Raw genomic sequence first — 12,158 nt, forward strand, 5'->3', positions numbered from 1 at the left:
ATCATGCTATCATGGGTTTGATCCCAGGGAACGGACATGCACGAAAATGTATATGCTCAATAAATCATAATTTAGCATTATTTCTGTGAGGGTTAGGTTTAGGGGTGGGGTTAGGTGTGGTCATTCGAACGAATAAGCAACCTAGTAAAATATGTAGGAAATACTGTGAGATATGTGTAAAAAGCCCACACATTGCATTTAAATAAACGTGCGTTTTGATTGGTAGTGACGTGATACGTCATTTCATGACGACAGACGCAATGCGATACTGTAATTATTTTTACGCCCGCTAGAGGGCGCTTTACTTTAAAACGTAAATATAGGCCGTAATAAGGTGCTTGCACAAACGACCTATATGGTCGTTTTTTGTTGGAGGACAGGCTCCAAATGCACCCTTTGACTCCTTAATCACGTGACAGACCCATACGCTAAACCTATGCGGTATTGAGCCGGAAAGAGAATTGATTAGTTCATCTTTCGGGTCTTCGGGTTGTTCGTTCTTTTGTCACATGACGTGACAACATTGGCTAGAGTAATTAGTTAATTTACAACATTCCTTACAAATGGGTGCATAGTACTATTATTATTTTTTTAATAATTATTGGTTATGCTTTAAATTTTGTCCATATGATGGCGAAATCCCTTTGATAAAGAAGCGATTTTATTTTTTCTGTTTGTTATTTTTTATTTTTTACAGTGGATTCTAACCTTCAAAAATGATTGTTGTATGTTTTATGTCTTTTGAGTTCTCCCTTCAGATTAGACTATAGAACTGTAGTGTTACTTGTTTAGGATTTAAAATGTTATTTGCTTTTAATTTATGTCATTATGTCCTTTTTGAGCAGTCTTCTTGTACATATATTCGACGAAAATGTCAAGTTTGCCTAGGAAAAGCAAACTCAAAATTGGATTATAAATGAACAAACTAGGCTATAAATACTTTGTATTGTAGGCTTGAATTATTATTTTATTATATAGCCTAGTGTTTATTTACTGATAGAGAGTCAAAAAGACAAATTCATCAATATTTTATTTATAACAGGGTTTTATTTATTTATAAAATAATAACACACCACAGATCCGGAAGAAACAATAACAAAAACACAGTGACAGAAGTGTCAGAAGTAGCGTATGGGTTTGTCACGTGATTAAGGAACGACTCGACCCGAAAGACTCATGAGATGAACTAATCAATTCTCTTTACGGCTCGGACTGCATTAGTTTAGGGTATGGGGCTGTCACGTGATTAAAGAATGACTTGAGCCCGAAGACTTGTCAGACAAGAGGTGAGGTGAGCTAATCACAGACTGAAGCCCCAGGTAATGAATGAATTAATCTTTTCTGTATCTTATAGCATTTTACGTTTGTATTGTTTGTAGTGTGATCAACGTTTGCGTAAGTACTAGATGTGCTGGGGAAGTAACACGTAACATTTTAATTACATCTTGCTAAAATGAACGAAATGAACAAAATGACTTGAAAAAAGATTTGTTCATTTTGCTGAACGAGACTCAAAAGTCAGAGTCGGTAAAATGATCCGAACTTCCCATCTCTAGGACGTACTGCTGACCTGGAAGTCCCCTGTTTACAAGGTTAATCCCCTAGCTTAGCACCATCTACTTTTTTGGAAGAAGAAGTTACTCAACTGCATTTGTGAGAAAATCTGCCTGGACGCGTGTGAGAAAATCGAGCTGAGAGATCTCATAAAAAGCCAACTGTCTCACAATCATAACACGTGTCGCCCCGCCCACCTCAGCGGTTATTGGTTTATGATTAAGATGAGCTTATTGGTGTACAGATGAGTGACGATTGTACATCTTATTGGTATAGAGAATTATGACGCTGTGAGTAGGATTGGAATGCGGAAGTAGACATTCAGATGAATAAACTTTTAATATAAATTAAAAAGCGAATATAAATGTTGTGTTTTTGCGTTTATTGTTGCGTTTCCACAGCATCCCGTATTAATGCAAAGAGTTTTGGATTACGACGAACAGAATAGAAATAAATGGTCTAATTTACAATTACTCCCTCAACGGCTGTAGACGCTACCTTGGCATTCTTCGCTGGTTTTTGAAAGTGACACGGCAATATAATGCGAAGTATGTTTATGTAGATAGTTATGGAGTACCTTGATTTATATATTAACATTATATATACAAATATATTGCCTGAGGTGAGTAAAAGTGGTTGTGTATATAACTTATATGTTAACATTAAATGCGATGTTCGATCATTTATTTATCCATGGTACATTAAATTAGTATAATTATTGTTAATAATTGTTATTACTTGCTCATTTTATTGTTCTTTGTGGATTGTAACAGTACACTCTGTACATGGCTTTAGTTCTTAGATTTGATTTTACAGAGGTATGCCATTACATTTGTCAAGTTATTTATACAGACATGCATGATTATTGTGTGTATGTTATTATTATTATAATTTTTTATTATTTTTTTTTTTTTCAGGATGAAATGATCAGGAGGTGGTGGTGTGCTGTTCTCCTGGACAACTTCACTCCGCAAATGTAAATGTAGCTGTTTGAATGTTCCTACATGAAACATTACTCTGTACTATATCTTTTACATTGAATATAAATATTTCTGTCTTATGTGGTAAACAAAATCCACATTAGATCGCAAACAGAAGTTATTTCAAACACTCGCTGCTGTCTGAAAATGAATTAAGCTGAAATGTTTTTAAATGTCTTTGATGCTGATGTTAATCGATAGCTATATATGGAATGATCCGTGGTGCTGACCAATATAGTACTTGTATATAGTCCCTTCAATTTCATACCAACCACTGAGGGGAAGAACTTCACCATTCAAAAGGCAGTGTCTTCTGACAGAGTTTGTGAACATACATTCATTAAGAACTAATAATTACATATGTGTGTAAATGCAGAGGTATTTTAGTTATTGCAGCTACATAGTTGTTCAGATATTAAATTGAGGGGATTAGGATTAGACAAGTCCATCTAATTAATGAATTCTTAATTTAGTTGTGACAATTATGTGTAATATTTAAATTACCAATGATTTTAGAAAGTGTTTAAAGGGGTGATTAAATGTATTATGTTTTTATATAGAAGCATATGTATATATATATATATATATATATATATATATATATATAATGTGAATATATAAATCAAGGTACTCCATAACTATCTACATAACCATACTTCGCATTATATTGCCATGTCACTTTCAAAAACTAACGAGGAATGCCGAGGTAGCGCGTACAGCCGTTGAGGGAGTAATTGTAAATTAGACCATTTATTTCTATTCTGTTCGTCGTAATCCAAAACTCTTTGTATTTATACAGGATGCTGTGGAAACGCAACAATAAATGCAAAAACACAACATTTATATTCGCTTTTTAATTTATATTAAAAGTTTATTCATCTGAATGTCTACTTCCGCATTCCAATCCCACTCACAGCATCATAATTCTCTACACCAATAAGATGTAAAATCGTCACTCATCTGTACACCAATAAGCTCATCTTAATCATAAACCAATAACCGCTGAGCTGTTCGCCCAACGTATCGCCCCGCCCCATCATCCAGACTGCACTCTGGCATACTTGGACAGGTATGCATTTGTATGCACTAGATTTGGTATTTGTATAAAGGGTACAATGTATGGATGGTTACACCATTGGATGGTTTGTATTTATTTGTGAAATATCATTTAGGCTCATTTATTTATATTTGTAAAACACAATATTACTCAACTGTGTTTTCACTCAAATTTACTTTTCTATTTGAACATTGCTTTATGTTTGTCTGCGAGTCAAGTTTTCCTTTGCAAAGCGGATTGAGTTTGTTTGCGAATTGAGTTTTCCTTTAAAAAGCAGATCGAGTTTGTTTGCCAGTCGAGTTTTCCTTTACAAAGCAGATCTAGTTTGTTTGCAAAATGCTGGATTTGTTTGTTTAATTAAGGCACAAAATTCGCTCCATAGAAAATGGCTGAAGCACACTGTTGTAGTACTACTATGGTGCTTTTAATTTTTATGGCGCTGTTCATATCAGCACAAAGTGCACCAATGATGTGTTTGCCCTCTTTTTTACACTCAGATCCTAGATATGTCTGTGATCACAACCTGTAGCTTTACATTAAACTAATTTTATTTATTTCAGTTTCATCTTCTATTATGTTTTTTTTTTTCACAGTGAGAGGATTTCTTGGACTATGTGTGATTCTGTCACTATGGCAGATGCAAAGAGAGGTGGTGGCCAGTCTATTTTGCTTTAACTGCATCACACAGTTCCATCTGATGTTTGACAGTACCAGAACCCTCCCAAATATGTTTGCTTTGCCTTTAGGTACAGATTATATAAAGTACAAAGTATACTCTGACATTTCTTAGGTGGAGTTGGACCTGTATTTTGGAGCAATATTTACAGTTTATTTTTTATGAATAATTTTGTAATTTTGGTTTAGAAAACAACATGTCTTAATATAATATATTTGTTTACTGATATGTGATTGTCACAACTTAGGCTTTGAGTGGTTTGGAGTACAATATTTATAGTATGAGAGGTAAATAAGTTTACGTTCATTATTAATGTTTAATTAATGTTTAGTTAAATGGATAATTCTTGTCAAGTTAATTGACTGAGTTTATTGATTAAATTCAGTTGCAAATGTGAGCATATGGCAACAACACTGCTTATACAATCATCTAAACATTTATTTACTTCACTATGGCAAAAACAAGAAGAATCAAAAATAAGAATCATATAAATAAAATGTCACTGTAATGGCATCTTTTTATATTATTCCTAGAGCATTGTTTTGTCTAACTTTAAATTTTGCATTAAAAAGTTTCTCCAAATTGTGTTTTATTGAATAGTTTCGCTTGCACTCACATCTTGGCTGGCCCAGAGACATAGCGCCTTCATTTGGCTCTCCGTTTTGGCTATTATTGTGTTTCGCTCTGACTCGTGTCTCTTCTTTTGTCAGCGGTGACAGTTGTGGTATAATGGTTAGAGAGTTGGACTTGTAACCTGAAGGTGGCAGGTTTTAGTCTTGGTGCTGGCAGGAGTTGTAGGGGGGAGTGAATGAACAGTGCTCTCTTCCACCGTCAATACCCATTCCCCGGGTGCTGGATATAGATGCCCACTGCTTCGGGTTCATGGTATGTTCACTACTCACTCTTGTGTGTGTGCACTTGGATGGGTTAAATGGAGAGCACCAATTCTGAGTATGGGTTACCATACTTGGCAGATGTCAAGATTTTCACTTCATTTTTATGTTGTTGCTGTCACTCCTGAGCAGGGAACTCCATTTTCTACAATTGCTTTACCATGCCATACCTTCTGGTGTATTATCTTTGGGACAGTGATGCACAAGTGCTTGTTCTCTCTGTTTTATCTCAGTATTTTCACTATTACTATTTTCTTTTAGCATATACCCTAATTGTCTAAAGCTAAATGTAGACTTTTCCATCTGTTCAGATGTTTTGCTTCTCATCATGCACAGACACAGACCTTCACAGACTGAAGTGAGTTTGATGTCTTTTGTAGGTCTCACTTTGATGATAAGCTGCTCTGGCCTGAGGGTCAGGCACTATGGTACAACACTGTCTTGAATAAAAGCTCAAATTGAGGAATATCCTTTTGCAAAATTCTTGTAAAATGCTTGTAGCTTAAATTATTGGAGTAGTCAAAATAAAATGTTCTGTCATTGTCTCTCATGACAATCTAAACCAATATAATTTTTGCGGAGCACAAAAGGAGGAGCTGGTTGCCTTTTCCAGTTATTCTAAAAGTACTTAATAGGAGTACTAGTCCATAGGACTAACATGTTTGTGAAGAGTCTGCATTTGTGTGGGATAATGGAAGCTGCTTATTGCATGCACATGTTAGTTAATAAAACTGCTAACAGAGTGCATATAAACACAAATGCCATTTTCTTATGCAAATTTCTTGCAAAAAAAGTTTTTATTGTATACATTGTAAACACTACTCAGTGTTTCGTGCTCAGTGGCTCTCAAGTAAACATCTGAACTACTTAAATTTTGTTCTTAACGTCACATTAATCTATAACATATAAAAATGTGGAAGAAGTACTTGTATGCTGCTTATGCATTCTTTTTGATGATCAATAGATCATTGTGTTCACATGAGTAAGAGTGACCAGTAAAGAGTTGTGTTCCAAAGAAGAATGAGAGAAATGCAGATTTTTTTTTAAAGTAAAATGAAATTGATTAAATGATGACAGAATTTTAAATATTTGGGCCAACTAAACATTTTAAAACTATGTTTATGCATTACTGTTATTATAAAAATGCATGATTCTGTCTCTTTCAGTATCTTTCCTTGACTTCTGTGCCTCTCCTTTTCTTTGGTACTTCTACTCTGCTCTCTCTTGAGCTCTTGGCAGCACAATACTATTTATTCAATTTGCCCTGTTGGACAGATGAATAAGAAAACTGCTCATCGTAACTGTAGGCTTCATTCTGCTGTACTACTTTCTGCCCCACAAGGAGCTCCATTTCATCATCTACACCAGTAGTTTTCAACCTGTGTGGGTCGCGATGGTATTGCAGGTGGGCCAGATACTATTAAAATAAATAATTACATTGTTCATATATGTAAAAATATCTGAGTCATAACATCATTTAATATAATTAAATAACAAAGAATAATATTAAACTGTCACTATGCTTCCACTATTCGAGCTTGATGATTGGTTTAAGAATAAACTGCCAATTGATCTTAGATATTTTTGCTGCATATGCTACAGAACAACAGCAGTTGTGCCAAGCGGTGCCATGCAGCCCTAGTTATTTTCTGTTCATTGCCAGTTCATTCAATAAAGACAGTTAACAATCTAGCTTCTGAGTACCAAGTTATTAACCCAACAATAGCAGGGTCAGTTAATTTTGTTGCAGTGGGCCGCACAAACATATGTGTTTGGTTGTGTGGGCCACGAGTTGAAAAAGGTTGGGAACAACTGATCTACACCTTCCTTATGTTCAACATTATTGCCGCCTGCGGCTGTTCCTACATGTAAGTTGAACATATTTTGATAGAAAATATAGATTTGAATTTCCCTGCATGAAACCCATTTTACTTCCGTAATGTGATGTATTTCAGAGTTAAACAGAATAGTGAAAAAAAACACCATTAAGATGAGATTTTATTTTATACCTTTGAGAATTTTGATAGGAAGATAAAAAATTGGGTGTACCTAATTAGAGCTAGACTGAATAAGAATTTGCTGAAACAAAGCTTGAGTAATGTGTTGTTAGCATTTTATAGCTTAATTGGCTTAAGTGACATGATAGTAAAAGGAAAGAAATGTAAAAAGAAATGTACAACAGTCCCTTAGTAGCAAGCCATACACTGATAAAATATAACACTGCCAAAATACCTATGATTTTTAAATGTACGAGGAAGAAATATTTTTGCCTGTGTTCCATGCATCAAATATGATCAAACAGATTAAATATGTAATATGTAAAACTTTCTGTCAGACTGTAAATTCATAAACAATTTTTTTTAACAACAAACTCTGCAAACTTTACAAACTAACCTCTAGAAACATATTTTCACCTGTGATCAGTGTAATGTTGGGGTCATATTCAGATGTTCTTTTCCGCAAAATGGTTTAATGCTTTTATGCATCGACAAATCGAGCCAGTGACTAAATGTTCAACTACACACAGTTCCCTTAGTTGCGTGTAAACCATCTGTTAACTATAGGACTGTTGTGTTTTTTTTATATACATAAATATGAAATATGTACTTTGAAATCCTTCTGTCAGACTGTAAGTTCATAAACAATTTTCAACAACAAATTCTGTAAACTTTATAAACAAACCTCTAGAAACATATTTTCACCTGTGATCGGTGTAATGTTGAGGTCATACTCAGATGTTCTTTTCCACAAAATGGTTTAATGATTTTATGCATTGACGAATCAAGCCAGTGACTAAATGTTCATCTACACACAGTTCCTGTTAGCTGCGTGAAAACTGTCTGTTAATTATATGACATTTGTAATTTTTTATATACAAAAAAATCATTGTCTTTATAATCACTGGAGCAGTGCAAGTCTATCAGTAATATGAATTCTGTATTTTCATCAAACTCTCATTAAAATCAACTTGACAGGTTATACCCCTTAACAAATCTTTTTTTCACTGTTAGTTATACCAGCAACAAATGGGACAGACAAAAACTCTGCTGTCAAAATGTGTAAATTCAGACTGATAGACTTACTACTTGTTCTATATAATGAGTTTCTTTTGTTCTTCATTTTATTAAATTTTTTTAATCATTTTACAGCTATATTTGCTTAATTGAAAAATATTTGAAGCTAAATGCTGATTTAATGTATTATTTACTTAATTATCCTTAATATATTTTTATATTCAAGTAGTTTTCAAATAGAACATTATTTAACCATTAAACTTCATTTGAACTTCATTCAACCTCAAGCTGCAAATTGAAGCTTGCTGGATGACACCGTTTCAGACTCAGGCAGCCTGAACTGGCTGTTTGTTTTCTTTTCAGCTTTTCTGAGCTGGCAAACATTCAAGAAATCAATCTAAATGCAAAAAATTTATTAAATTTCCCCTTTAAGTGGTTCTGATGTTACCCATTGTGCAAATCCCTATTTAAAACCTGTATTACATTCATCTGTAAAACACAAAATAGACAATTATAGAATACATTAGAGTACATTATCTTGTTCATTTGTATACTTTCATGGTTTATTGCTTAATCCATGAAATTATGTTTTAAAATGTGTAGGATTGCCATGTGACTATAAACATTAATGCTATACAACTATGCATTTCTCATATATTATATAATATATTATTAGAATGTGATTATTGTATAAATAGCATTTCAATGTTGAAAATATTTATGATTAAAAGTATATATACAGTATATAGAAAGGAAGACAGAAAGATAAAATAAATAAATTTTAAAAGAGAAGAGAGTGAAAGAAATGCCATTGAGGACTTTTGTTTGGTCCATGGATTCAAAACAATTGCCCAGTGGGGCAGAACTCTGGTAGAGGGAGAGGAGCAGAGAACACTGAAAAGAGACCAGAGCTTCAGTTACAGTCTTTTTTATTTTATTTTTTTTCCATATGGCTAACACCAATTCTGATACATTCAAACAATCAGCAGATTAAAGCTGTACTAAATGTGTTACAATTTGCATATTCTCTGTTTTGCTAAAGAAAAGGTGGTTTAAACAGGAAAACAAATATCTTTGTTATATCATGTTAACAGGTATTTTTAGATACAGTTTAACTTTTCTTTTCTCTTCTGATTTGTTACAGTTTGAAGAATTACCAAAAGTCACAAATGTATAAAATTGGCTACATAGTTGTGGTAGGACATTTGATGCTAAATGGAGTATACAAAAGTATTTCTCTTTATATTTCCCATCACAACTACCCAGGAGGGAAAGCAATGCAGGAGTGACATCAATTAATTATTAAAGACAATGCCTTAAATTTGCAATATTGGTGATTTGTCTGAATGTTTTTCTTTATTTTCGTAGATATGACAAGAAAGAGGATGATGATGAAGAACTCTTGATGATGCAGTTATCAAAACATATTCACACCTGTTAATGGAAGTTAATCCAATGAAGATATTGCTGCTCAAAGATTCTAGCAAAAACCTTAGGTCTTCTTCTCAGGATACCAAAGCTTTGTATTTGACATATCCCAATTTCCACCTCTCAAAATCAAGATAAACAACATGCGTGTGCTGCTAGAAAGAAACTCAAATAATGTAGTTAGTGAAAGCTTGAACTGAAATTGTGACTAATAATTGAATAAAATATTCCATGAACTGAGACATTGACAAATGTTTACAGAAGTGGTTAGCTGAATTCTTTTGCTGGTCTGTTTTACTGTGAGGGGAACTGTCCTGAGTTAGGGGATTTGAATGGCATGGTCATTTGCTCCATGCTTCCTTCTGTAAACATTATAACAACACCTCCCAGTGGTTTGTGTCAACAGTATGATTGCATGAATGATGATATAACTGCCGTTCCAGTTTACTTTATTCATATAGCACATTTAAAAGACTGACCAAAGTGCTTCACAAAAGCATCATCATAAGAGTAGTAAGAACACACAAAACAGGCTAAAACAAAGAACCATTATAAAATAAAACACAAATAGAAAATAAAATGGGCAGGGATATTGAGGACCCCCTTGTAAATGAGATGATTCATCTCAAGGGGCTTAAAAATATTTAATATAAAACCAAATAGGCCACTGAAAACATGGGTTTTTAAAAGAGCCTTAAAATGGTCAGTCTAGGGGCCATTCGGATATCCACTTGCAAGTAATTCCTGATGCAAGGGCCAATTTCAGAAAAGGCATGGTCATCTAAAAGCTTAAGTCTGGAATGCAGAATTAAAAGAAGGTTCTGGTCAGCAGATCTTAGGATTCTCAAGAAGATGTACTGATGCAGCAATTCAGATAGGTAGCCAGGTTTTTAATTGTGTAAAGATTTAAAAAGAAATAATCAGATTTTAAAACGTGGTCTTTATTGAACAGGCAACAAATGAAGGGCTTTTAAAAACGGAGTGGCGTGATTCCTTTTCAATTTTTTAAAAAGAAATCTAGAGGTAGCATTTTGGACCAGTTGAAGAAGGGCAATTTGAGCTTTAGAAATGCCACAGTATAATGAGTTACAGTAATCGAGATGTGATGTAATAAAAGCATGGACCATCATCTTCAGTCTTAGTGAGGAAATGTTAAATTTTTATACGAGTATACGGAGCTGATGAAAACTGGACCCAGTCACAGTGGAAATTTGTTTATCAAATTTTAATGAGTCATCTTAACCCAGAGTACCTGTGAAGACCTAAAAGCCGATAGGGATGCCACTTCAAAATTAAATGTTTAATATTTTCCAAAGGACCTAAAACAATTACTTTAGTTATCCTCATTTAAGGATATATATATATATATAAAAAACAGAGGATTTAACCTCATCTAGACAGGATAAAAGAGCAGTCATGGCCAGTGGATAATTTTTTCCTAAAAGGTAAATAGATTTCAGTATTATCAGCATAACACTCCCAGAGGTATAGCATATATAATGAAAATAGGAAGTGGGCCAAAATAGTGCCTTGCGGAATGTCACAAGGGGAGAGAAACAATGGAAGATAAAAATTCTCCTAGCCTAACCACATATTTCCTGTCAGAAAAAATGACTGAAAGTCAAGTCAAGTCACCTTTATTTATATAGCGCTTTAAACAAAATACACTGCGTCAAAGCAACTGAACAACATTCATTAGGAAAACAGTGTGTCAATAATGCAAAATGACAGTTAAAGGCAGTCCATCATTGAATTCAGTGATGTCATCTCTGTTCAGTTTAAATAGTGTCTGTGCATTCATTTGCAATCAAGTCAACGATATCGCTGTAAATTAAGTGACCCCAACTAAGCAAGCCAGAGGCGACAACGGCAAGGAACCAAATCTTCAGAATGGAGAAAAATACCTTGGGAGAAACCAGGCTCATTTGGGCCTCTGACCAGACGAAACCAGCAGTTCAATTTCAGGCTGCAGCAAAGTCAGATTGTGCAGAAGAATCATCTGTTTCCTGTGGTCTTGTCCTGGTGATCATCTGAGACAAGGTCTTTACAGGGGATCTGTATCTGGGGCTCTAGTTGTCCTGGTCTCAGCTGTCTTTTAGGGCTGTAGAGGTCCTTTCTAGATGCCGATCCACAATCTGGTCTGGATACGTACTGGATCTGGTGGCTACGTTGACCTCGGAATAAGAGTGAAACAGACTAATATTAGGGTTGATGCCATTCTTCTAATGATGTAGCATCTACATCCGGTGTTATGGGAAGTGCTCCCTGTTCCGGTTTACCTAATTAATGCAGCCTAAAAATCCTTTAACGGATTTGGATATTAGAAGCATATTAGTGTGTTATGTGTAAGCCAGGTTATGGAGATGGGTCTTTAATCTAGATTTAAATTGCAAAAGTGTGTCTGCCTCCCGAACAATGTTAGGTAGATTATTCCAGAGTTTAGGCGTCAAATAGGAAAAGGATCTGCCGCCCACAGTTGATTTTGATATTCTAGGTATTATCAAATTGCTTTTTTTAGTTTTGAGAACGCAGCGGACGTGGAGGATTATAATGCAA

At 34.4% G+C, this 12,158-nt stretch overlaps 1 protein-coding gene and 1 pseudogene across 1 annotated transcript in view; both read left to right on the top strand.

The window, feature by feature from the left end:
* LOC132098587 (uncharacterized) overlaps positions 1–12,158 on the top strand; it is a 76,938-nt gene that overhangs the window by 14,315 nt on the left and 50,465 nt on the right. The window lies entirely within an intron of this gene.
* On the top strand, positions 5,852–9,919 carry LOC132098515 (dol-P-Man:Man(7)GlcNAc(2)-PP-Dol alpha-1,6-mannosyltransferase-like; annotated as a pseudogene).

This window comes from Carassius carassius, chromosome 22 (assembly GCF_963082965.1).
Source record: "Carassius carassius chromosome 22, fCarCar2.1, whole genome shotgun sequence".
Classification (NCBI taxonomy): domain Eukaryota; kingdom Metazoa; phylum Chordata; class Actinopteri; order Cypriniformes; family Cyprinidae; genus Carassius; species Carassius carassius.